The sequence below is a fragment of the Coregonus lavaretus genome (assembly GCF_964263955.1).
Source record: "Coregonus lavaretus genome assembly, chromosome: 6".
In the NCBI taxonomy this organism is placed as follows: domain Eukaryota; kingdom Metazoa; phylum Chordata; class Actinopteri; order Salmoniformes; family Salmonidae; genus Coregonus; species Coregonus lavaretus.
The window spans coordinates 34,905,848-34,931,554 of NC_139993.1; the positions used below are offsets into that span (position 1 = coordinate 34,905,848).

Sequence of the window (25,707 nt, forward strand, 5' to 3'; positions counted from 1 at the left end):
CAGAATCAGGACAACACAGCTATTCCTGCTCTCAATTCACTTACATTCTCCAATGCCCTCTGGCAGTAGCTTACATCTTTTATTATGGCTTGTGAACTCTGTTTTACACATCCTGCTTGTAAATGTGAACTGACCTTTGATCGCAGATGGCGTATGAGCTTTTATGCATGTTTTTATGTTGTAGACATAAAGTTGGGTGTGTGACGCAGTTTTTCATCCAGAGAGGTTCTCTGTGTAGAGACAGGTGTCCAGAGCAGTCCTCCCAGCGGCTGCATTCATTCGCTTACTTTTATGCAACAGATAACGCAACCTGTCGCACCAACTCATGTTTCTATCTCTGCCCTCCGCATCACAAAGTCTGTTTGTGGCGGCATGTGTGTGTGAAAGAGAGGGAGCGAGAGAAAGAGAGAGAAAGCAAAGAGAGCGCGAGAGTGAACAAGACAGTGTCTGAGAAAGAGAAAAGGGGCTCAAATCAAGGCTGCAATGACACCTGCTAGGGCTTGATTTTGCTGCCTGCCTGTCAGGCACTGATGAGGAGCAGGATGTGTAATCACCTGCCCGAGATCCCTTGTCTGTCTAAGACAGAAGACAAAGTTCCAGGCTGATTGTAATTACCTACACTCTGTGTTGGAATGAAAGATTATGATGGCTAAGATAAACGTGTGTCCAAAAATGTTTGGCTCCCCATTGTGACTTGACCCAGAGGATGCCTAGGCTACAGTGCATAGGTAGGGCTATAGAGGTGTTGCATGAGCAAATCCCCAAGGATAATGTATTCTATAATATACATTATAATGAATAAATATATGGCATTTTTGAATATATGAATATCAAATGGTTTCTCTAAAGACAATTAGCATACATTGATCTTTGAGCATTGCTTTTAGTACTTTGATTAGATTTCGGCAGAGACTATGGAAAAAACAAAACATAAATCCATCCTAGAAAATCTGCTGCGAGTGTTCTAGCCAGGTCCATTCTCTCTCCTCCTTAGCGGGATCAAGACGCCTGATTTTAATTATAATTGCTGTTTCTGTGATAGTCAGCTATTCATGTAATAAAAAATAAAACAATTGTACTTTTACCTATTTTCGTGATATCCAAATTGGTAGTTACAGTCTTGTCCCATCGCTGCAACTTCCGTACAAACTCAGGAGAGGCAAAGGTCGAGAGCCATGCGTCCTCCGAAACACGACCCTGCCAAGCCGCACTGCTTCTTGACACACTGCTCGCTTAACCCGGAAGTCAGCCGCACCAATGTGTCGGAGGAAACACTGTACAACTGGCAACCGAAGTCAGCTTGCAGGCGCTAGGCCCGCCACAAGGAGTCGCTAGAGAGCGATGGGACAAGGACATCCCGCCAGCCAAACCCTCCCCTAACCCTAACCCAGACGATGCTGGGCCAATTGTGCGCCACCTCATGAGTCTCCCGGTCACGGCCGGCTGTGACACAGCCTGGGATCGAACCCCGGGCTGTAGTGACCCCTCAAGCACTGCGATGCAGTGCCTTAGACCGCTGCACCACTCGGGAGGCCCAGCTAATCATGTTTAATTCAGTGTTGTTATGCCAACCATGTCCCTGCTGCTGTCCTAATGTCATTTCTTCACTTGTAAATCAGCCCTGTTAGTTAATCAGTCCGTTAGATAACACCATGACAGTGGTACCTGGTGGTGGGCAACAGACAGCAGGTCCTCATAGTCCACACAGAGTGCTCGTTCCTCTATCTATAGAGCAGTACGCAGCTAGCGCCGCCAAAATAGGTGTTTGAAGGCTCTTCTCCTCACACACATACAGGCTTGACCGAACACACACACACACGCGCTGCACATAGACGCATACACGCAGAGACACACATTAACACAAACGCACGCGCACACACTGACTGACACACACTGGTATCTAAGCACCATGCAGTCAGTGAGGAACATGGTCAATTACATGGTGTTGGTTAGAAAACAATGGGGAGATTACAGACTTAATGTATGGATGCTGGGGAGATTTCTACCCCCCCTGTCACTGTCACACCCCTCTGTCCTGTGTTTATGTCCTGATGGCTTGTCACACTGTCACCAGCCTTGATAGCTATGGCTCATTCATATGCATTACCCACATACATTCTATTTGTATTCATTTGTATGTATTAGCCTGCCATTAAAACATATGGGGTTGGTCTGTCACTCCTACTGGCCTGATACACTACATGACTGAAAGTATGTGGACACCTGCTGGTCAAACATCTCATTCCCAAATCATGGGCATCAATATGGAGTTGGTCCCCCCTTTACTGCTATAACAACCTCCACTCTTCAGGGAAGGCTTTCCACTAGATGTTGGAACATTGCTGCGGGGACTTGCTTCCATTCAGCCACAAGAGCATTAGTGAGGTCGGGCAATGATGTTGGGTAATTAGGCCTGGCTCGCAGTCGGCGTTCCAATACATCCCAAAGGTGTTAGATGGGGTTGAGGTCAGGGCTCTGTGCAGGCCAGTCAAGTTCTTCCACACCGATCTCGACAAACCATTTCTGTATGGACCTCGCTTTGTGCAAGGGGGCATTGTCATGCTGAAACAGGAAAGGGCCTTCCCCAAACTGTTGCCACAAAGTTGGAAGCACAGAAGGGTCTAGAATGTCATTGTATGCTGTAGCGTTAAGATTTCCCTTCACTAGAACTAAGGGGCCTAGCCCGAACCATGAAAAACAGCCCCAGACCACTATTCCTTCTCCACCAAACTTTACAGTTGGCACTATGCATTGCGGCAGGTAGCTCTCCGACAAACCCAGATTCGTCCCTCGGACTGACAGATGGTGAAGTGTGATTCATCACTTCAGAGAACGTGTTTCCACTGCTCCAGAGTCCAGTGGCGGCAAGCTTTACACCACTCCAGCTGACGCTTGGCATTGCGCATGGTGATCTTAGGCTTGTGTGCGGCTGTTCGGCCATGGAAACCCATTTCATGAAGTTTGGAACTCAGTAGTGAGTGTTGCAACCGAGGACAGCACTCGGCGGTCCCGTTCTGTGAGCTTGTGTGGCCTACCACTTCGCGGCTGAGCCCTTGTTGCTCCTAGACATTCCCACTTCACAATAGCAGCACTTACAGTTGACCGGGGCAGCTCTAGCAGGGCATACATTTGATGAATTGAAAAAGGTGGCATCCTATGACGGTGCCACATTGAAAGTCACTGAGCTCTTCAGTAAGGCCATTCTACTGACAATGTTTGTCTATGGAGATTGCATGGCTGTGTGCTCAATTTTATACACCGGTCTGCAACTGGTGTGGCTGAAATAGCCGAATCCACTTAGTGGTTTCAACTTTTGTTACATTACAACCTTATTCTAAAATGGATTATGTGATTGTTTTCCCTGATCAATCTACACACAATACCCCATAATGATAAAGGGAAAACAGATGTGTATACATTTTTGCAAATGTTTAAAAAATAACAAACAGAAATACCTTATTTACATAAGTCTTAAGAACCTTTGCTATGAGACTCGAAATTGAGCTCAGGTGCATCTTATTTCCATTGATCATCCTTGATGTTTCTACAACTTGATTGGAGTCCACCTGTGGTAAATTCAATTGATTGGACATGATTTGGAAAGGCACACACCTGTCTATATGAGGTCCCACAGTTGACAGTGCATGTCAGAGCAAAAACCAAGACATGAGATCGAAGGAATTGTCCGTAGAGCTCCGAGACAGGATTGTGTCGAGGCAAAGATCTTGGGCATTGAAATTCTGCAGCATTGAAGGTCCCCAAGAACATAGTGGCCTCGGGGGAGAAGGGCCTTGGTCAGGGAGGTGACCAAGAACCCAATGGTCATTCTGACAGAGCTCTAGAGTTCCTCTGTGGAGATGGGAGAACCTTGCAGGACAACCATCTCTGCAGCACTCCACCTATCAGGCCTTTATGGTAGAGTGGCCAGACAGAAGCCACTCCTCAGTAAAAGGCACATGACAGCCTGCTTGGAGTTTGCCAAAAGGCACCTAAGGACTCTCAGACCATGAGAAACAAGATTCTCTGGTCTGATGAAAGCAAGATTGAACTCTTTGGCCTGAATGCCAAGCATCACGTCTGGAGGAAACCTGGCACCATTCCTATGGTGAAGCATGGTGGTGGCAGCATCATGCTGTGGGGATGATTTTCAGTGGCAGGGACTGGGAGACTAGTCAGGATTGAGGGAAAGATGAACGGTGCAGTACAAAGAGATCATTGATGAAAACCTGCTCCAGAGCGCTCAGGACCTCAGACTGGGGCGAAGGTTCACCTTCCAACAGGTCAACGACCCTAAGCACACAGCCAAGACAACACAGGAGTGGCTTCAGGACAAGTCTCTGAATGTCCTTGAGTGGCCCAACCAGAGCCCGGTCTTGAACTCGATCAAACATATCTGGAGAGACCTGAAAATAGCTGTGCAGCGACGCTCCTCATGCAACCTGACAGAGCTTGAGAGGATCTGCAGAGAAGAATGGGAGATTCTCCCCGAATACAGGTGTGCCAAGCTTGTAGCGTCATACCCAAGAAGACTCGAGGCTGTAATCGCTGCCAAAGGTGCTTCAACAAAGTACAGAGTAAAGGGTCTGAATACTTATGTAAATGTGACGTATCCGTTGTTTTCTTTTTGATAAATTTGCAAACATTTCTAAAAACCTATTTTTGCTTTGTCATCTATAAATCTATTTAATAAGGCTATAACGTAATAAAATGTGGAAAAAGTGAAGGGGTCTGAATACTTTCAGAATGCACTGAATAATGTAGCTGACAGCCCATTGATATGCATTACATGCCATGCTGTATTTGTATTAATCTCGTCTGCATTAGCATGCAATGATCTGGTCCTCTGTAGCTCAGCTGGTAGAGCACGGCGCTTGTAACGCCAAGGTAGTGGGTTCGATCCCCGGGACCACCCATACACAAAAATGTTTGCACGCATGACTAAGTCGCTTTGGATAAAAGCGTCTGCTAAATGGCATTTTTTTTTTTTTTTTTTTTTTTTTTTGGACTATTGAGGTCAGTTTACATTATCCTCACATTCACTAGTGTCAGTCTTTCAGCCTCCGAGTAATGTTGTCTCAACATTATCCATGTCCCCTATGGTAAACCTAATTGCCACTCTTTCTAGCACACTCTCATTGTAATGAGTCCTGTAGTGCCGCTGTGCCACTGCCTTCCAGATGTGAGCCCTGCCTCATAGAGTAGAGAATTACCCTGGGGAGAAGGCTCCAGTCTCACTGACCTCCCCTGGTTGTTTGGGGATGGCATATATAGCTGCTGCCTGTGCAGGATAATGCTGTTAATGAAGCTATATGAAGCCATGGTGGTAACAGATTATACAGTTTTTATAGTCTTTACCTCTGGGCATACTGCAGGGAAACAGCCGCTCACATAACCATGCTGGTGAAAGTGGTTCATTGACCAACCACGAATAATAGTTACATTTTTTTTTTTTTTACATTTTAGTCATTTAGCAGACGCTCTTATCCAGAGCGACTTACAGGAGCAATTAGGGTTAAGTGCCTTGCTCAAGGGCACATTTACGTCATTTAGCAGACGCTCTTATCCAGAGCGACTCACCAATTGGTGCGTTCACCCTATAGCCAGTGGGATAACCACTTTACAATTTTTTTTTGGGGGGGGGTAGAAGGATTACTTTATCCTATCCCAGGTATTCCTTAAAGAGGTGGTGTTTCAAATGTCTCCGGAAGGTGGTGAGTGACTCCGCTGTCCTGGCGTCGTGAGGGAGCTTGTTCCACCATTGAGGTGCCAGAGCAGCGAACAGTTTTGACTGGGCTGAGCGGGAACTATGCTTCCGCAGAGGAAGGGGAGCCAGCAGGCCAGAGGTGGATGAACGCAATGCCCTCGTTTGGGAGTAGGGACTGATCAGAGCCCGAAGGTACAGAGGTGCCGTTCCCCTCACTGCTCCATAGGCAAGCACCATGGTCTTGTAGCGGATGCGAGCTTCAACTGGAAGCCAGTGGAGTGTGCGGCGGAGGGGGGTGACGTGAGAGAACTTGGGAAGGTTGAACACCAGACGGGCTGCGGCATTCTGGATGAGTTGTAGGGGTTTAATGGCACAGGCAGGGAGGCCAGCCAACAGTGAGTTGCAGTAGTCCAGACGGGAGATGACAAGTGCCTGGATTAGGACCTGTGCCGCTTCCTGTGTAAGGCAGGGTCGTACTCTCCGAATGTTGTAGAGCATGAACCTGCAGGAGCGGGTCACCGCCTTGATGTTGGCGGAGAACGACAGGGTGTTGTCCAGGGTCACGCCTAGGCTCTTCGCACTCTGGGAGGAGGACACAGCGGAGTTGTCAACCGTGATGGCGAGATCATGGAACGGGCAGTCCTTCCCCGGGAGGAAGAGCAGCTCCGTCTTGCCAGGGTTCAGCTTGAGGTGGTGATCCGTCATCCATACTGATATGTCTGCCAGACATGCAGAGATGCGATTCGCCACCTGGTTATCAGAAGGGGGAAAGGAGAAGATTAGTTGTGTATCGTCAGCGTAGCAATGATAGGAGAGGCCATGTGAGGATATGACAGAGCCAAGTGACTTGGTGTATAGGGAGAAAAGGAGAGGGCCTAGAACTGAGCCCTGGGGGACACCAGTGGTGAGAGCACGTGGTGCGGAGACAGCTTCTCCCCACGCCACTTGGTAGGAGCGACCGGTCAGGTAGGACGCAATCCAGGAGTGAGCCGCGCCGGAGATGTCCAGCTCGGAGAGGGTGGAGAGGAGGATCTGATGGTTCACAGTATCAAAGGCAGCAGACAGGTCTAGAAGGACAAGAGCAGAGGAGAGAGAGTTAGCTTTAGCAGTGCGGAGAGCCTCCGTGACACAGAGAAGAGCAGTCTCAGTTGAATGACCAGTCCTGAAACCTGACTGGTTTGGATCAAGAAGGTCATTCTGAGAGAGATAGCAAGAGAGTTGGCTAAAGACGGCACGCTCAATAGTTTTGGAAAGAAAAGAAAGAAGGGATACTGGTCTGTAGTTGTTGACATCAGTGGGATCGAGTGTTGGTTTCTTGAGAAGGGGAGCAACTCTCGCTCTCTTGAAGACGGAAGGGACATGGCCAGCGGTCAAGGATGAGTTGATCAGCGAGGTGAGGTAGGGGAGAAGGTCACCGGAGATGGTCTGGAGAAGAGAGGAGGGGATGGGGTCAAGCGGGCAGGTTGTTGGGCGGCCTGCAGTCACAAGTCGCAGGATTTTATCTGGAGAGAGAGGGGAGAAAGAAGTCAAAGCATAGGGTAGGGCAGTGTGAGTAGGACCAGCAGTGTCATTAGACTTAACAAACGAGGATCGAATGTCGTCAACCTTCTTTTCAAAGTGGTTGACGAAGTCATCCACAGAGAGAGAGGAGGGGGGGGCGGGGGGGGGAGGATTCAGGAGGGAGGAAAATGTGGCAAAGAGCTTCCTAGGGTTAGAGGCAGATGCTTGGAATTTAGAGTGGTAGAAAGTGGCCTTAGCAGCAGAAACAGATGAAGAAAATGTAGAGAGGAGGGAGTGAAAAGATGCCAGGTCGGCAGGGAGTTTAGTTTTCTTCCATTTCCGCTCCGCTGCCCGGAGCTCTGTTCTATGAGCTCGCAATGAGTCATCAAGCCACGGAGCTGGAGGGGAGGACCGAGCCGGCCGGGAGGATAGGGGACACAGAGAGTCAAAGGATGCAGAAAGGGAGGAGAGGAGGGTTGAGGAGGCAGAATCAGGAGATTGGAGGGAGAAGGATTGAGCAGAGGGAAGATATGATAGGATGGAAGAGGAGAGAGTAGTGGGAGAGAGAGAGCGAAGGTTGCGGCGGCGCATTACCATCTGTGTAGGGGCAGAGTGAGTAGTGTGGGAGGAGAGCGAGAGAGAAAAGGAAACAAAGTAGTGGTCGGAGACATGGAGGGGAGTTGCAGTGAGATTAGTAGAAGAGCAGCATCTAGTAAAGATGAGGTCAAGCGTATTGCCTGCCTTGTGAGTAGGGGGGGACGGTGAGAGGGTGAGGTCAAAAGAGGAGAGAAGTGGAAAGAAGGAGGCAGAGAGAAATGAGTCAAATGTGGACATAGGGAGGTTGAAATCCCCCAAAACTGTGAGGGGTGAGCCATCCTCAGGAAAGGAACTTATCAAGGCGTCAAGCTCATTGATGAACTCTCCAAGGGAACCTGGAGGGCGATAGATGACAAGGATATTAAGCTTAAATGGGCTAGTGACTGTGACAGCATGGAATTCAAATGAGGAGATAGACAGATGGGTTAGGGGAAAAATTGAGAATGTCCACTTGGGAGAGATGAGGATTCCTGTGCCACCACCCCTCTGACCAGATGCTCTCGGGGTATGCGAGAACACATGGTCAGACGAGGAGAGAGCAGTAGGAGTAGCAGTGTTTTCAGTGGTAATCCATGTTTCCGTCAGCGCCAGGAAGTCGAGGGACTGGAGATTAGCATAGGCTGGGATGAAGTCAGCTTTGTTGGCAGCAGAACGGCAGTTCCAGAGGCTGCCTGAGACCTGGAACTCCAGGTGTGGGGTGCGTGCAGGGACCACCAGGTTAGAGGCAGCAGCCACGCGGTGTGGGGCGTTTGTGTAGCCTGTGCAGAGAGGAGAGAACAGGGATAGGCAGAGGCATAGTTGACAGGCTGTAGCAAATGGCTACAATAATGCAGAGGAGATCGGAATGAAATGAACTAAACATCTGGGACAGTAGAGAGCAGGGCCTCCCTCACCAAAAACTTCTACTTCTAACAACTATAATTGTTTCACTGAACCACCCAAACAAAAACTCTACCAACTTCCACCTTTAGAAATCAGAATTGTTGTGAACCACAGCGGTTCAATGTTTAAAGGAATAGACTCAACCCACTTTATTCAGCTAGCTAACTATGACACCATAGCTAACTAGCATGCTAGCATCCAAAAACACACAGTTTAGCACCAACACTTGCATCCAAAAACACACAGTTTAGCGCCAACACTTGGTCACAACAAACCACCAATAGTGTGTTAACACACTAAGCAGATAATTCGTGTCCGTGTCTGTTGGCTAGCTAGCAATGGCCACTGTGTTGACCTTGTTTGAAGAACGGCTAGCTAGCTAGCTTCGTGCTACCCCCGGCACCGCCGAACAACAATGCCAACCCACAGTAACTAACCACAACAGCCCACGATGCCTAGCTATGACGCCATAGCTAACTAGCATGCTAGCATCCAATAACACACAGTTTAGCACCAATACTTGGTTACAACAAACCACCAAGAGTGTGTTAACACACTAAACAGATAATTCATGTCCGTGTCTAGTTTCTTTCGTAACGCAGCGAAAATTAAGCGTTGGTTAGCTAGCACATTAACATTGGAAACAACTCTCCACCGTAGCACTAAACAGATAATTACCAATAAACGTTACCAGTAGCTACCCGCTAGCTAGCTAGCATACCGAGAGTGTGTTAACACACAAAACAGATCATTCATGTCCGTGTCAAGTTCCTTTCATAACGCAGCAAAAAAATTAAACGTTGGCTAGCTAGCTAGTACATTAGCTAGCACATTAACATTGGAAACCACTCTCCACCATTGCACTAAACAGATAATAACCAATAAACGTTACCAGTAGCTACCCGCTAGCTAGCTAGCCTCGTGCTTCGCCGTAACAATACTTAAACAATACGTAAACAATACTTACCTACAATAATTGCCCACGGAAACCTACAACAACCACCCAAATAAACTACCTACCTGCTGCACTGGACAGAGAATTCCAATTCCACTGCACTGGACAGAGAATTCCAATTCCACTGCACTGGACAGAGAATGCCAATTCAACTGCACTGGACAGAGAATGCCAATTCAACTGCACTGGCAGAGAATGCCAATTCAACTGTACTGGACAGAGAATGCCAATTCAACTGCCAATTCAACTGCCCTGGACATCATATAATGTCCCTTTCGCCCTGCCCTGCCTGTTAGGTTTGACTTTTAGTGATACGATTGCATTATGTTGTGTGTGTGTGTGTGATGTATATTTTACATATGCATCAATTTTTTAAATGTTGATGGGGAGATAGATCCATGCATATTCTATTATAATATGATTTAGAGAGTTTATTAGTTACATGCACAGGGTTACAGATGTAAATCTTAAGCTCCGAACTACAACAGTGCAGGTCAAAGGGATTTTTCCATGGGGGGTAGTCCAGGAGGGGGACGGGGGGGAGCCGGTAGCTGGGGCAGGTAGCTGGGGCAGCAGGTAGCGTAGCGGTTAAGAGTGTTGGGCCAGTAACTGATAGATCGCTGGTTTGAATCCTCGAGCCAACTAGGTGAAAAAAATCTGTCTGTGACCTTGAGTAAGACACTTAACCCTAATTGTTCCTGTAAGTCGCTCTGGATAAGAGTGTCTGCTAAATGACTAAAATGTAAAAATATAGCTGACTAGTTCTAGCTATTCAGCAGCCTGATGGTCTTGGTGGTAGAAGCTATTGGCCAGTCTTTCAGTTTTTGCCATGATGCTCCTATACTGCTCGCGTTGGAGTGATGGAAGCGGGGAGAACAGTCTGTGGCTGGGGTGGCTGGGGTCCCTGATGATTTTCTTGGCCTTCTTGCAACACTGTGTTGTAGGTGTCCTGGAGGGCAGGCAGTGTGCATCCCAATGGTGCGTTCGGCTGAGTGTACCACTCTCTGTAGCGCCTTGCGGTCAGCGGTGGTGGAGTTGCCGTACCAGGCTGTGATGCAACCCGACACTATGCTCTCGATGGTGCTCCTGTAGAACACTGTGAGGGCCCTCGGGGACAGGCCAAATTTCTTCAGCCTCCTGAGGTTGAAGAGTCTCTGTCGTGCCTTCTTCACCACGATGTCTGTGTGGTTTGACAATTTCAGCTCCTCGGAGATGACCGTCTCCACGGTGGCCCCATTGATGAGGATGGCAGCGTGCCCAGCCTGGTTCCTCCTGAAGTCCACAATCAGCTCCTTTGTTTTACTGACGTTGAGGGAGAGGTTGTTTACCTGGCACCACGCCGTCATAGTGCCTACCTCCTCCCTGTAGGTAGTCTCGTCGTTGTTGGTAATCAGGCCTACTACTGTCATGTCGTCAGCGAACTTGATGATGGAGTTGGACCTGGGTGAGGCCACGCAGTGGGTATACAGGGAGTACAGGAGGGGACTGAGGACGCACCCTTGTGGGGCCCCGTGTTGAGGATCAGTGTGGAGGAGGTAATGTTGCCTACCGTCACCACCCGGGGGCGGCCCGTCAGAAGGTCCAGGACCCAGTGCATAGGGAGGAGTTCAGTCCCAGGGCTGTGAGCTTTGTGGTGAGCTTAGAGGGCCCTATGGTATTGAAGGCCGAGCTGTAGTCGATGAACAGCATCCTCACATATGCATTCCTTTTGTCCAAGTGGCTGAGGACAGTGTGCAGTGCAATGGCTATTGCATCGTCCGTGCACTGTAGGCGAGTGTGTCGGGAGGGAGGAGGTGATGTGGTCTTTGATTAGCCTCTCGGAGTACTTCATGATGACGGAAGTGAGTGCTACGAGTCGGTAGTCATTCAGTTCAGTTACTTTCCTTTTCTTGGACATGGGGATGATAGTGGACATCTTGAAGCAGGTGTGGGTAACGGCCTGAGCTAGAGACAGATTGAAAATGTCCGAAAACACAACAGCTAGCTGGTCAGCACATGCTCTGAGGGTGCGGCTAGGGATGCCGTCTGGTCCAGCAGCCTTGCGAGGGTTAACATGTTTCAATGACTTACATACATCCTCCGTGGAGACCGTAAGCACGTAGCCCTGGTTGTCCTCAGGGGCTCTCCTCGGCAGCGCAGAGTCGTTATTCTCGAAGTGTGAGAAAAATATGTTAAACTTGTCCAGTAGGGCGGTGTTGGTGTCCGCGACGTGACTGGCTTTCTTTTTGTAATCCGCGATTGTTAGAAGCCCCTGCCACATACGCCTCGTGTCCGACCCGCAGAATTGCTCCTCCACTTTTCCCCTATACTTGTGTTTGGCCATCTTGATCAATCTGCGTATGTCGTATTTGTACTGTTTGTCCCCGGTCACCTTGCCATGTTTATAAGCAGCATCTCTCTCCTTCAGTTTCCCGACAAGGCTGACATCAATCCACGGTTTTTGATTTCAGTAAGTTTTGAAAGACACCATCGGTATCACATCATCTATACATGTTTTGATGAATCCGGTGACTGAGTTGGCGTATTCATTGATGTTATCCCCAGAGGCGACCCAGAACATATTCCAGTTCACCTGATCAAAAACAGGCTTGGAGTATGGATTCTGATTGTTCGGACCAGCTTTGTACAGACCTGACCACCGGAACTGTTATTGTCATAGCAACTATCTTCGAGGCTGGGAGGGATATATGATGGCAATGATAAATGTTGTTATCCCTCCCAGCCTCGAAGATAGTTGCTATGACAATAACAGTTCCGGTGGTCAGGTGTTGTCAGTGTAATCAGCTGGACAGCCCTCTGGGCTAGTTGCCTCTCTTGGGACCTCTGTCTCATCATATTAGTGTCCTCTCTGATGTGTGTCACTCTATGCCACAACCTCAGCATATTTATTCTCTCTCTCTCATTGAAAGCCTGGACACCCTGCTGAATGAAGCCTTGGGTCTAATATAAACCACACTCAGCAGTGTTCCGTCAAGGGTAGCTAAAGAAGACAGGAACTATCCAGAATGTATACATTCATACGAAAAAAAATTCCCATCTCAGCAAATGTTGGGCAGCTGTGTCCCTCATTCCACCCTGCCCAGGGGACCGGGAGCGGCTAGCTAGCTCTGCCCAGAATGGATGTACCGCTGTTGGCAAAGACACAGTGTCCCTCTCCCTGTCTGCCTGCGGGTCTCTTAACCCTGTACACGATCAGCAGGCCACAGTAAACCAGAGACTGTATGAAAAACCAGATCAGAGAAGGCATCCTTTTTCACTCCCATAATTAAATTGAAGCCGGCCTATCCACAGCTCTGCGCCTACCCACACCCACAGCCCACCTCCTCACCCCACCCAACCCCCCACAGCCCACAGCCCACCTCCTCACCCCTCACACCCTCTCACTTCAAACACAATAAATCAAGTGCTCTTACACCTAATTTGACTGTAATGGCCTGCAATCATTACAGGTGATACATTATCCCTCTTTCTGCATTGCCACTCTCCTTCCCTCCTCCTCAGCCTCCATTATTAAGTTTGGAACCGCCTATAAATAAACCCCTCAGCTCAGATGCCCCTCAGTCACACAGAGAAATGGAGCTTTATAGCAGAGCTGCTGCCAATGTGGCAACGAACGAGAGGCAAGCCAGAGGAATAACAATCAGGCTTTTGCTGCAGACGAGACAGATAGGCAGGCAAAGCTGTCTGGGACAGCAGTGTTACGCAGGTCGACTGGCTCTGACACAGGGGGGGAGAGAGAGAGAGAGAGAACTTTCTCGGTACAAATGAGCTCGTTCAAAAGGGCAAACATTTGTTTTAGATTATTCAAATTACTGAGAAAAATCTTGTTTATCTGACCTCTAAATATAAAAAAAATGTAATGATGCCCTGGCCAAAACACCGGTGTGTATTCTCTGTGGACACACTGAGCTAGCCTGGCAGGTATAGCTGTGTGTGTGTGTGTGTGTGTGTGTGTGTGTGTGTGTGTGTGTATATATTTGTGTGTGCGTGCAGATCCCACTGTGCAGATGCAATAGGCTAGATTATAATTTTCCCCTGTAAATTTGGACAGCAGAGCTGTTGCCTACAGAGATCCATTATTTGACAATCTGTACCCCTGATGGGGTGAGGGGGGGCTCGCGAAACTGCGCTGTGCCACTGGGTGGCGGGGGTTGGTATGAAGGTGATTAAGGAAGGAAAGGGGGGATGCTACTCAGCAGGAGTCACTGATAAGGAAGATGGACAGTTTCTCTTCTCTTCCAAACCTCTCTAATGAGCGTCAGTAGAGGCTGAGTCTTTGAGAGAGAGAGAGAGAGAGAGAGAGAGAGCTGGAGAGGGGAGGAGTGGGAATCAGAGAGATTGTTTGTGATGGAAGAAAAAACCTCAGCGTACAGGCACAGGCTCTTCACATCCAGTACATTATAATGGGCAGAGCCTGGGAGGATTTCACAGAGCTTTGAGGTGCCTTCCAACCAAAAATAACTCATTTATTATTCTCTTTCCCCCTCGCTTCATGTATTGATAAGGCGGGATAATTGAAATAGCATTATAAATAGGTTCCATGGAAACTTGTAGACTAGATATCACATTTCTTGCTGTGGTGACTGAATCCGTTCTTGGAGAGGAAGAAGTGCAGTATAACCCCTTTTTCCTTAATCATTAGCATGAGTATGGTATGAGTAGTAGTGTATTAGCAGATGTTTTGGTACCTGAGTATGTGCATGGACCCCTGCTAACATGACACACAGTGATAGGTGGGGTTAATAGGACAGGCAGGACCAATGAGTGCAGCTTCCTGTCCCTTTGATGCCAGGGGCTCAGGATGTTTGTGTGTATATTTTAGAAGCCTGGCAGTATTTACTAAGGCTACTGCCTGCGTAACAGCCCTTATAGAGGGTACGAGCAGCTCCCTCGGTGAGAGACGCTTTCTCAGCTCTAGTACGTTATGTTAGCTCCATATCTTCCTGAGAGGGGAATGCATAGTACCGTCACATGAGGGGGTATAAGAGATAGTGGGCAGGACTGAAGTGTGTGTGTTTCCGTGTGTGTGTGTTTGTTTCAATGTGTACATGGATGGCATAGAGAGGTGTGAAGAAGCAGTAAGGGGAACAGTTGGATACAGATTGGGAGCGACCCCCCTTCACTTTTCCATCTCCATGACAACAGGAGGCCAAATTCCAGCACAGCAAGCACGAGAACATTCTGACTTGCCCAGGGCTATTTTAGGTCTCTGATAAAAAAAATTTACGTACCTTAGGTTTATAATGGTTTATAACAGAGGATCGTTTTCAGAGGAGTCTTGTACTCCAAAAGAAGACCCGAGTTTAACCTGTGCCTGAAGTTGAATGTCTTTTGGTTCAGTTTTGATTAAAACACTGTTCCGTTCAATTTTCCATTCCAACAGCCACTGACCATATTTAATCATGTTTGCAGTAAACATAAACTCAATACTCTCAGTTGAGGTTTGCTCCATATATTTTTTAATGATCTATATGGGAAATCCCCTTGACAACTATGTAACCACAACAGTGGTCACAGCACCTGATTTAGTCTCTGTTGTGCAATTTATGAATGAAAGATTTGAAGTGGTGGGAGAAAATCGGAAATGTATTGCTTTAAATTGCTTCTTGTCTGTCATGTAAATCTCCAGTTGATCTGTGTACACAGAGGAGTCAGTGGGGTAATTGAGCATGTCCACGCTGTTATCCATTTGGGGATATGGCCTGCCTAAAACAGCCCTGATCAATAAGATCGATACTGCACCTTTCCACTGGGAGACCAGCCTGAGCTAGCCAGTCACAGGATGATATATAGCATAGTGGTTCTCACAAGAGCCAATCATAAAGATGTATGGCCTGTTGGGTTTATACAAGAGGCCAACCAGGCAATGATAAATAGTGTGGTGCTTTTGTACAAGAGCCAATCAAAGGGAAGATATGTAGCATGCTTTCCTACAAGAGCCAATAGGAAATCTACGCTCAATTGGTATCAAGGAACCTAATGTGTGCCAGGAAAACATTCCCGACACCATTACACCACCGCCACCAGCCTGTACCGATGACACCAGGCAGGATGGGGCCATGGACTCATGCTGCTTACCCCCAGATCCTGACTCATGCCACCTGTTGTTATGTTTGGAACCTACTGACCAAAAAAATATGTTATGAAATATATATTTTTCTCAATGACATGTATTGCTAAAATAAAGGTTTAAGGAAATACAGGCAGGCACCACATTACTACAAGACAAAACAGCTCGCTCAATCAAGCATGATGGTTTTGCTTTCATATAATTAAAAAAAGCTTGAAAAGGTATTGGAATGGGATTAGAGTGGTGTGTCAAGAATCCAATACTTTAATTTGTATGCGGTACAAATCACATTATTGTGGGAGCACCTACTCTAAGTGTATGAATTAGGCTGTTTGAGAAGGTTTGAATTCTAAGCCACCTGCACACACATTGTTTGAAGTACAATCCCAACATAGCTACTGTAATAGGCCAAAGCTATGTGCTGGAAAACCTTGGTAGAGAATGGGTGGAGTAGGCATTGTGGTGCTCTGAATTTTCTTTCTTTTTCGGCTTCAGACCAATGACTACTTCTCACTTAAAACTTAGTTTTTGTTTTTCATTTACATGTTTTTTACACCGGAAGGTGATTATACAACATTATACAACATTTCCACATGCAAAAGGTGTCTGTCGAAAATGTAATTTGCGCTTCAAATGATATTTTAAAAATGTATGTGTTTTGTCTCACATAATTTATTGTCCAGGGTCCATTATTGTCCAGGGCCCGGTTTCCCAAAAGCATCTTACTGTAAGGCTAAATTCATCTTTAGAACCTTCGTAGGTGCATCGTTAAATCTCAGAGCTGTTTCCCAAAACCATCGTTACTAAAGTTGCACTTGAAAACACATGTTATTTACCGACTGCCTCAGACCACTTGTAGAACAACTGCTTTTTTGCCCTTCTGCGTCACTTTATACACAGAAGGTCTCTGCTAAACCTAGAATCAAGATATTTATCTGTCTCTCTGTGACCGCCGATAATTTAAGAACGAAGTTGACTACAAAACAAAGTTGCCAATGTTATAAACAAGCACAAGCAAAGGGTAAAAAGATGCTTCAAACGAAAACTGAGATGACTGCATTAAAATACAGTAGGCTACATAGTCCTATATATTTAGATCATATTGAAATCATTTTCATGTTCAATCAATTGAGTTCTATTTTGGCAATTGTTAGCTACTGTCTGACATTTTTGCCTACATTTAATGATGTGTAGGCCTAACAACATGTGCGCAATAATGTGCCACATATTCGATTTAGTGCATAGCCTAAGCATTAGAATAAGCCACCTCAATATTTGCAGCCATAGGTGATCATTTATTTATAGGATCGGATCCGTCGTCAGTATCTAATATTAAGGTAAGATTTGAATGGAAGAACGCTGATCAGAGAGCAGCGCTGCCTATCGTTCGATCCTATTAGTATCAACACGTGCCTTAACGACGCATTTATTGAAAGTTCTCCCTACGTATTTTTTGGGAAAAGCATGTGAGTTCTTCGGCCGTATCAAAGTGGTGTGTTTTTAGGGAATCTCATCCACGGACGTTGATATTTGTTTGGGCCAACTCTAGGTTGGTCCGGCCCGGACCAAATCTGAACCAATCATAGACATCTACACTACCAGTCAAAAAATGTGGACACACCTACTCATTCAAGGGTTTTCCTTTATTTTTACTATTCATTGCATTGTAGAATAATAGTGAAGATATCAAAACGATGAAATAACACATATGGAATCATGTAGTAACCAAAAAAGTGTTTAACAATTCACAATATATGTTATATTTGAGATTCTTCAAATAGCCACCCTTTGCCTTGATGACAGCATTATCTCAACCAGCTTCATGAGGTAGTCACCTGGAATGCATTTCAATCATACTGGTCCCCTGTAGCTCAGTTGGTAGAGCATGGCGCTTGCAACGCCAGGGCTGTGTGTTCGTTTCCCACGGGGGGCCAGTATGAAAATGTATGCACTCACTAACTGTAAGTCGCTCTGGATAAGAGCGTCTGCTAAATGACTACAATAAAAAAATTAACAGGTGTGCCTTCTTAAAAGTTCATTTGTGGAATTTATTTCCTTCTTAATGCGTTTGAGACAATCAGTTGTGTTGTGACAAGGTGGGGGGGGGGGGGCGGGGGGTATACAGAAGAGCCCAATTTGGTAAAAGACCAAGTCCATATTATGGCAAGACCAGCTCAAATAAGCAAAGATAAATGACAGTCCATCATTACTTTAAGAGATGAAGGTCAGTCAATACGGAACATTTCAAGAACTTTTAAAGTTTCTTCAAGTGCAGTCGCAAAAACCATCAAGTGCTATGATGAAACTGGCTCTCATGAGCCTCAGAAATTGCAACCCAAATAAATGTCACAGACACATCTCAACATCAACTGTTCAGAGGGGACTGTGTGAATCAGGCCTTCATGGTCGAATTGCTGCAAAGAAACCACTACTAAAGAACACCAATAATAAGAAGAGACCTGCTTGGGCCAAGAAAAACAAGCAATGGACATTAGACCGGTGGAAATGTGTCCTTTGGTCTGGAGACCAAATTTGAGAATTCTGGTTCCAACCACCATGTCTTTGTGAGACACGGTGTAGGTGAACGGATTATCTCTGCATGTGTAGTTCCCACCGTAAAGCATGGAGGAGGAGGTGTTATGGTGTGGGGGTGTTTTGCACACTTAACCAGCATGGCTACCACAGCATTCTGCAATGATACGCCATCCCATCTGGTTTGGGCTTAGTGGGACTATCATTTGTTTTTCAATAGGACAATGACCCAACACACCTCCAGGCTATGTAAGTGCTATTTGACCAAGAAGGAGAGTGATGGAGTGTTGCATCAGATGACCTGGCCTCCACAATCCCCCGACCTCAACCCAATTGAGATGGTGAAGGCCTGAGTCGGACAGCAGAGTGAAGGAAAAGCAGCCAACAAGTGCTCAGCATATGTGGGAACTCCTTCAAGACGGTTGGAAAAGCATTCCAGGTGAAGCTGGTTGAGAGAATGCCAAGAGTGTGCAAAGCTGTCATAAAGGTAAAGGGTGGCTATTTAAAGAATCTCAAATATAAAATATTTTGATTTGTTTAACACTTTTTTGGTTACTACCTGATTCCATATGTGTTATTTCATAGTTTTGATGTCTTCACTATTATTTTACAATGTAGAAAATAGTAAACATAAAGAAAAACCCTTGAATGAGTAGGTGTGTCCAAACTTTTGACTGGTACTGTATGTTTCAGAAGTTTGGACAGCACAGTGTACAGTACAGTAGAGTAGTGGTTCTCAAACCTCTCTCATGGGGACCCCAGGCTGTTCCATGTCATTTATCTATTCCAGAGATAGCACACCTGATTCAACTTCTCAACTTATCCTCATTCTCTTGAATAGCTAGTTCAGAGCTACAGCAAAATTGTGAAACGTCTGGGGGTCCCCGAGAAGAGGTTTGACAACCACTGCAGTAGAGCACAGCAGAGTGCAGTACATTACAATACAGTTCAATAAAAAAAAGTAGAGAAAGTATTTTCAACATTAATTCAGAACAGAAAATTTACCTGATTTCAACATTCGGAAAATACATATTTTAAACTTCCTGAAAAGCCTTCTTTTCACCTTTTTCATTCAGAACCTAAAATGAACCTAACTTCAACGTCTGGAAAAAATGTATTTTAAACGTAATTTTGATAACTGGGTTCAGATCTTTGGGAAAACACTGAAAAGTAACTTGATGGCATGAAGAAAATTGCATTGACAGAGGGTGTACTGAATTAATGCGTCATAAGGCAAGGGCTGGAATTTGTTCTGGATGCTCGAACAGCAACGTGTCTTCTGTCAATGTGTGTTGAGGGGACTGTGTGAATCAGGCCTTCATGGTCGAATTGCTGCAAAGAAACCACTACTAAAGAACACCAATAATAAGAAGAGACCTGCTTGGGCCAAGAAAAACAAGCAATGAGTTGTTGGTCCCAGTTTTAGAACTGAGTCGCCTGAACAGATGTTAGCATTGTCAGAAATGCTACAAAAAGGTAGCACATTGTTAGTTCTTAATAGACTGAAATGTGCACGTGAGAGCGATAAATTATACATTTAATCAAAACTGTTGCACCTATGAATGTATTCAATCTAATTGTCATTTTATGGACACTGTAGCCTCATTTTAATCCGACGTCTAGAATTTGAGCTAGGTTTGGGCCAAGAATTGTCTGACGACCGCAATGCTAACGACCCTGTCAAAAATCCAGTATAGTGGTTCTTGGTTACAGCCGGACGGATCATGAGGAGAGGCAGGGATCTGTGTTGTGTACCTCCAATCAAGTTGTGTACATTGACATTGGTGTCATATTGGCTTAGATATGATAGTAGGGAGACTTGAATTTAACATTGAGCTTCAATCAATCCCTACTATAGTCGTGCCGGCTATAATCCATATGGGTCAAAAAGAAATATGTCCACATTGTCCACCAATTATCTCATGTTATAATTTCAGAGGATGCTGACTAGAGGTGGTCATTGACATCTGCTGCTGTGTAGCTGACGGCCATCACACACACTAACATGCACACGCACACACACACCTTCCCAGAGAGATAGGACACATCCAGGAGCTGAGAGAAGCAGGCATCAGTTAATAAGATCTGTGTCGGATAATTTGTGAGCAGATGTCCTTTTCTTATGAGTTTTTAACACTTGCTACTCACGTGTTGTATTTGACTGAGTCACCATAGAACCGTGGGCGTGCAACCAGTTGGGTGGGGGAGGGAAAAGTAGGTCATAAGTGTGATGTGTGTTTTCTCCTTTCATATTTCTATAGGGCTTTTCATTGTTTTTAGTCAGAAACACAGTTATTCAGTTTAAGATAAAAGCAAGTATGTTTTGTAAGAACATTGTGGTATTGTGTAATCTTCAACTACAATGTCCAAGAAGACACGAGACAGTAGGAGGATATCGGTGTGGGTGTGTTAGGTTGCAGTAGGTGCATGTACTGCAGGGTTCTTCAATTCCGGTCCTGGAGGGCCGAAACACCTCTGTTTTTCATCCTCTTCTTCTAATCAGGGGCTAATTCAAACCTGGGACACCAGGTGAGTGCAATTAACTACCAGGTAGAAATAAAAAACAGAAGTGTTTCGGCCCTCCAGGACCGGAATTGAAGAACCCTGATGTACTGCATTACATTTGCCTGTTCGACTATCGTCCTTTCACTTCATCTCTGTCTCTTTTCTCCGCCCCTGTGTGTCTGTGCATGTGAGCGTGTGATTGTGTGTGTGCATACACACGTGTGTGTAATTTGTGTGTGTGTCACAGAAAACAGAGGAAGGCCTTCGCCCATAATTGAGTTCAACGTCTTGCTCTGCTGAGCTTTGATTGTTGCATTGTTTTGTTCCCGCTCAATAAATACCGGCTCATGACTTATGTAAATGGGGTGCTATGAGACTGCAGTAAATGGCTGGTATAAACGTTAACACAACAGTTTGTAGTGTAGCCACTAGCCAAGTCACAATTTGATTTATTCGAATAGAGTTACTCAATGATCCTCCTTATCTTTCTTGTGCTAAAAGCAGGCATGTGCATGATAAAGCATCAATGGCAGTTAGCGCGAATTCACAATATTTTATTTCAAGGGAGTTACACTTTCATTCACTGTTGGTTGGTTCTCACATATCATTATATTAGTCCAATTTAACATATGACTGATTGTCATTCATTTGAAGAATCATCATCTCTGTCTGTTTGAGTCGAGAAACCATAATAAACCATCCTATAGTTTAGCCAGATGATAATACTGAATCCATAGAGGGATCAGAGAGGGGATCAGAGAGGGTTGGCAGAGATATAATTCCATATGTGTTGTTAACCCTTTACACTCATACCCATATACGGTTTGAAAATTAAAGATCTGGGCACTAATAAGCGCCTAAATTGGAACGTAGTGGCTGTACAGTAACATGCTATACAGTTGAAGTCGGAAATTTACATACACTTAGCCAAATACATTTAAACTCAGTTTTTCACAATTCCTGACATTTAATCCTAGTAAAAATTCCCTGTCAGTTAGGATCACCACTTTATTTTAAGAATGTGAAATATCAGAATAATATTAGAGAATGATTTATTTCAGCTTTTATTTCTTTCATCACATTCCCAGTGGGTCAGAAGTTTACATACACTCAATTTGTATTTGGTAGCATTGCCTTTCAATTGTTTAACTTGGGTCAAATGGTTCAGATAGCCTTCCACATGCTTCCCACAATAAGTTGGGAGAATTTTGGCCCATTCCTCCTAACTGAGTCAGGTTTGTAGGCCTCCTTGCTAGCACACGCTTTTTCAGTTCTGCCCACATATTTTCTATAGGATTGAGGTCAGGGCTTTGTGATGGCCACTCCAATACCATGACTTTGTTGTCCTTAAGCCATTTTGCCACAACTTTGGAAGTATGCTTGAGGTCATTGTCCATTTGGAAGACCCATTTGCGACCAAGCTTTAACTTCATGACTGATGTCTTGAGATGTTGCTTCAATATATCCACATAATGTTCTTTCCTCATGATGCCATCTATTTAGTGCACCAGTCCCTCCTGCAGCAAAGCACCCCCACAGCATGACGCTGCCACCACCGTGCTTCACGGTTGGGATGATGTTCTTCGGCTTGCAAGCACCCCCTTTTTCCTCCAAACATAATGATGGTCATTATGGCCAAACAGTTCTCATTTTGTTACATCAGACCAGAGGACGTTTCTCCAAAAAGTACGATCTTTGTCCCCATGTGCAGTTGCAAACCGCAGTCTGGCTTTTTTATGGCGGTTTTGGAGCAGTGGCTTCTTCCTTGCTGAGCGGCCTTTCAGGTTATGTCGATATAGGACTTGTTTTACTGTGGATATAGATACTTTTGTACCTGTTTCCTCCAGCATCTTCACAAGGTCCTTTGCTGTTGTTCTGGGATTGATTTGCACTTTTCGCACCAAAGTATGTTCATCTCTAGGAGACAGAACGCGTCTCCTTCCTGAGCGGTATGACGGCTGCGTGGTCCCATGGTGTTTATACTTGCGTACTATTGTTTGTACAGATGAACGTGGTACCTTCAGGTGTTTGAAAATTGCTCCCAAGGATGAACCAGACTTGTGGAGGTCTACAAATTTTTTTCTGAGGTCTTTTGATTTATTTTGATTTTCTCATGATGTCAAGCAAAGGGGCACTGCGTTTGAAGGTAGGCCTTGAAATACATCCACAGGTACACCTCCAACTGACTCAAATGATGTCAATTAGCCTATCAGAAGCTTCTAAAGCCATGACATCATTTTCTGGAATTTTCCAAGCTGTTTAAAGGCACAGTCAACTTAGTGTATGTAAACTTCTGACACACTGGAATTGTGATACAGTGAATTATAAGTGAAATAATCTGTCTGTAAACAATTGTTGGAAAAATTACTTGTCATGCACAAAGTAGATGTCCTAACCGACTTGCCAAAACTGTAGTTTGTTAACAAGAAATTAGTGGAGTGGTTGAAAAACGAGTTTTAATGACTCCAACCTAAGTGTATGTAAACTTCCGACTTCAACTGTATATACAGTACCAGTCAAACGTTTGGACACACCTACTCATTCAAGGGTTTTTCTTTATTTGTACTATTTTCTACATTGTAAAATAATAGTGAAGACATCAAAACTATGAAATAACACCTATGGAATCATGTAGTAACCCAAAAAGTGTTAAACAAATCAAAATATATTTTATATTTGAGATACTTCAAATAGCCACCCTTTGCCTTTATCACAGCTTTGCACACTCTTGGTATTCTCTCAACCAGCTTCACCTGGAATGCTTTTCCAACAGTCTTGAAGGAGTTCCCACATATGCTGAGCACTTGTTGGCTGCTTTTCCTTCACTCTGCCGTCCGACTCATCCCAAACCATCTCAATTGGGTTGAGGTCTGGGGATTGTGGAGACCGGATCATCTGATGCAGCACTTCATCACTCTCCTTCTTTGTAAAATAGCCCTTACACAGCCTGGAGGTGTGTTGGGCCATTGTCCTGTTGAAAAACAAATTATAGTCCCACTAAGCCCAAACCAGATGGGATGGCGTATCGCTGCAGAATGCTGTGGTAGCCATGCTGGTTAAGTGTGCCTTGAATTCTAAATAAATCACATATAGTGTCACCAGCAAAGCACCCCCACACCATAACACCTCCTCCTCCATGCTTTACAGTGGAAACTATACATGCAGAGATCATCCGTTCACCCACACCGCGTCTCACAAAGACATGGCGGTTGGAACCAAAAATCTCAAATATGGACTCCAGACCAAAGGACAAATTTCCACCAGTCTAATGTCCATTGCTTGTTTTTCTTGGCCCAAGCAGGTCTCTTTTTCTTATTGGTGTTCCTTAGTAGTGGTTTCTTTGCAGCAATTCGACCATGAAGGTCTGATTCACACAGTCCCTCTGAACAGTTGATGTTGAGATGTGTCTGTGACTTGAACTCAATTTCTGAGGCTGGTAACTCTAATGAACATATCCTCTGCAACAGAGGTAACTCTGGGTCTTCCATTCCTGTGGCGGTCCTCATGAGAGCCAGTTTCATCATAGCGCTTGATGGTTTTTGCGACTGCACTTGAAGAAAATTTCAAAGTTCTTGAAATATTCCGTATTGACTGATCTTCATGTCTTTAAGTAATGATGGACTGTCATTTCTCTTTGCTTATTTGAGCTGTTCTTGGACTCGATCTTTTACCACATAGGGCTATATTCTGTATACCCCCCCCCCCCCACACACCTAGTCACAACACAACTGATTGGCTCAAATGCATTAAGAAACTTTTAAGAAGGCACACCTGTTAATTGAAATGCATTCCAGGTGACTACCTCATGAAGCTGGTTGAGAGAATGCCAAGAGTGTGCAAAGCTGTCATCAAGGCAAAGGGTGGCTATTTGAAGAATCTCAAATATAACATATATTTTGATTTGTTTAACACTTTTTTGGTTACTACATGATTCCATATGTGTTTTTTCATAGTTTTGATATCTTCACTATTATTCTACAATGTAAAAATAAAGAAAAACCCTTGAATGAGTAGATGTGTCCAAACTGTTGACTGGTAGTGTAGGGCAGCAGCCTCTAAGGTGCAGTGTTGCATAACCAGGTGGAAGCTGGTTAGTGATGGCTATTTAACAGTATGATGGCCTTGAGATAAAAGCTGTTTTTCAGTCTCTTTGATGCACCTGTACTGACCTCGCCTTCTGGATGATAGCAGGGTGAACAGGCCGTGGCTCGGGTGGTTGATGTCCTTGATGATCTTTTTGGCCTTCCTGTGATATTGGGTGCTGTAGGTGTCCTGGAGGGCAGGTAGTTTGCCTTTGGTAATGCGTTGGGCAGACCGCACCACCCTCTGGAGAGCCCTGTGTTTGCGGGCGATGCAGTTGCAGTACCAAGCGGTGATACAGCCCGACAGGATGCTCTCCATTGTGCATCTGTAAAAGTTTGTGAGGGTTTTAGGGGCCAAGCCAAATTTCTTTAGCCTCCTGAGGTTGAAGAGGCGCTGTTGTGCATTCTTCACCACACTGTCTGTGTGGGTGGACCATTTCAGATCATCAGTGATGTGTACGCCGAGGAACTTGAAGCTTTCCACCTTCTCCACTGCAGTCCCGTCGATGTGGATAGGGGGGTGTTCCCTCTGCTGTTTCCTGAAGTCCACGATCAGCTCCTTTGTTTTGTTGACATTGAGTGAGAGATTATTTACCTGGCACCACTCTCCCAGGGCCCTTACCTCCTCCCTGTAGGCTGTCTCGTCATTGTTGGTAATCAGGCCTACTACTGTTGTGTCATCTGCAGACTTGATGATTGAGTTGGAGGCGTGCGTGGCCATGCAGTCATGGGTGAACAGGGAGTACAGGAGGGGGCTGAGTACGCACCCTTGTGGGGCCCCTGTGTTGAGGATCATCGTAGTGGAGGTGTTGTTTCCTACTTTCACCACCTGGGGGCGGCCCGTCAGGATGTCCAGGGCCAAATTGCACAGGGCGGGGTT

The 25,707-nt window shown here is 45.5% G+C and overlaps 1 protein-coding gene across 1 annotated transcript in view; it reads left to right on the forward strand.

Moving 5' to 3' along the window:
* The window catches only part of yjefn3 (YjeF N-terminal domain containing 3), a 76,690-nt gene that overhangs the window by 95 nt on the left and 50,888 nt on the right, over nt 1-25,707 (forward strand). The gene's annotated exons all lie outside the window — the stretch shown is intronic.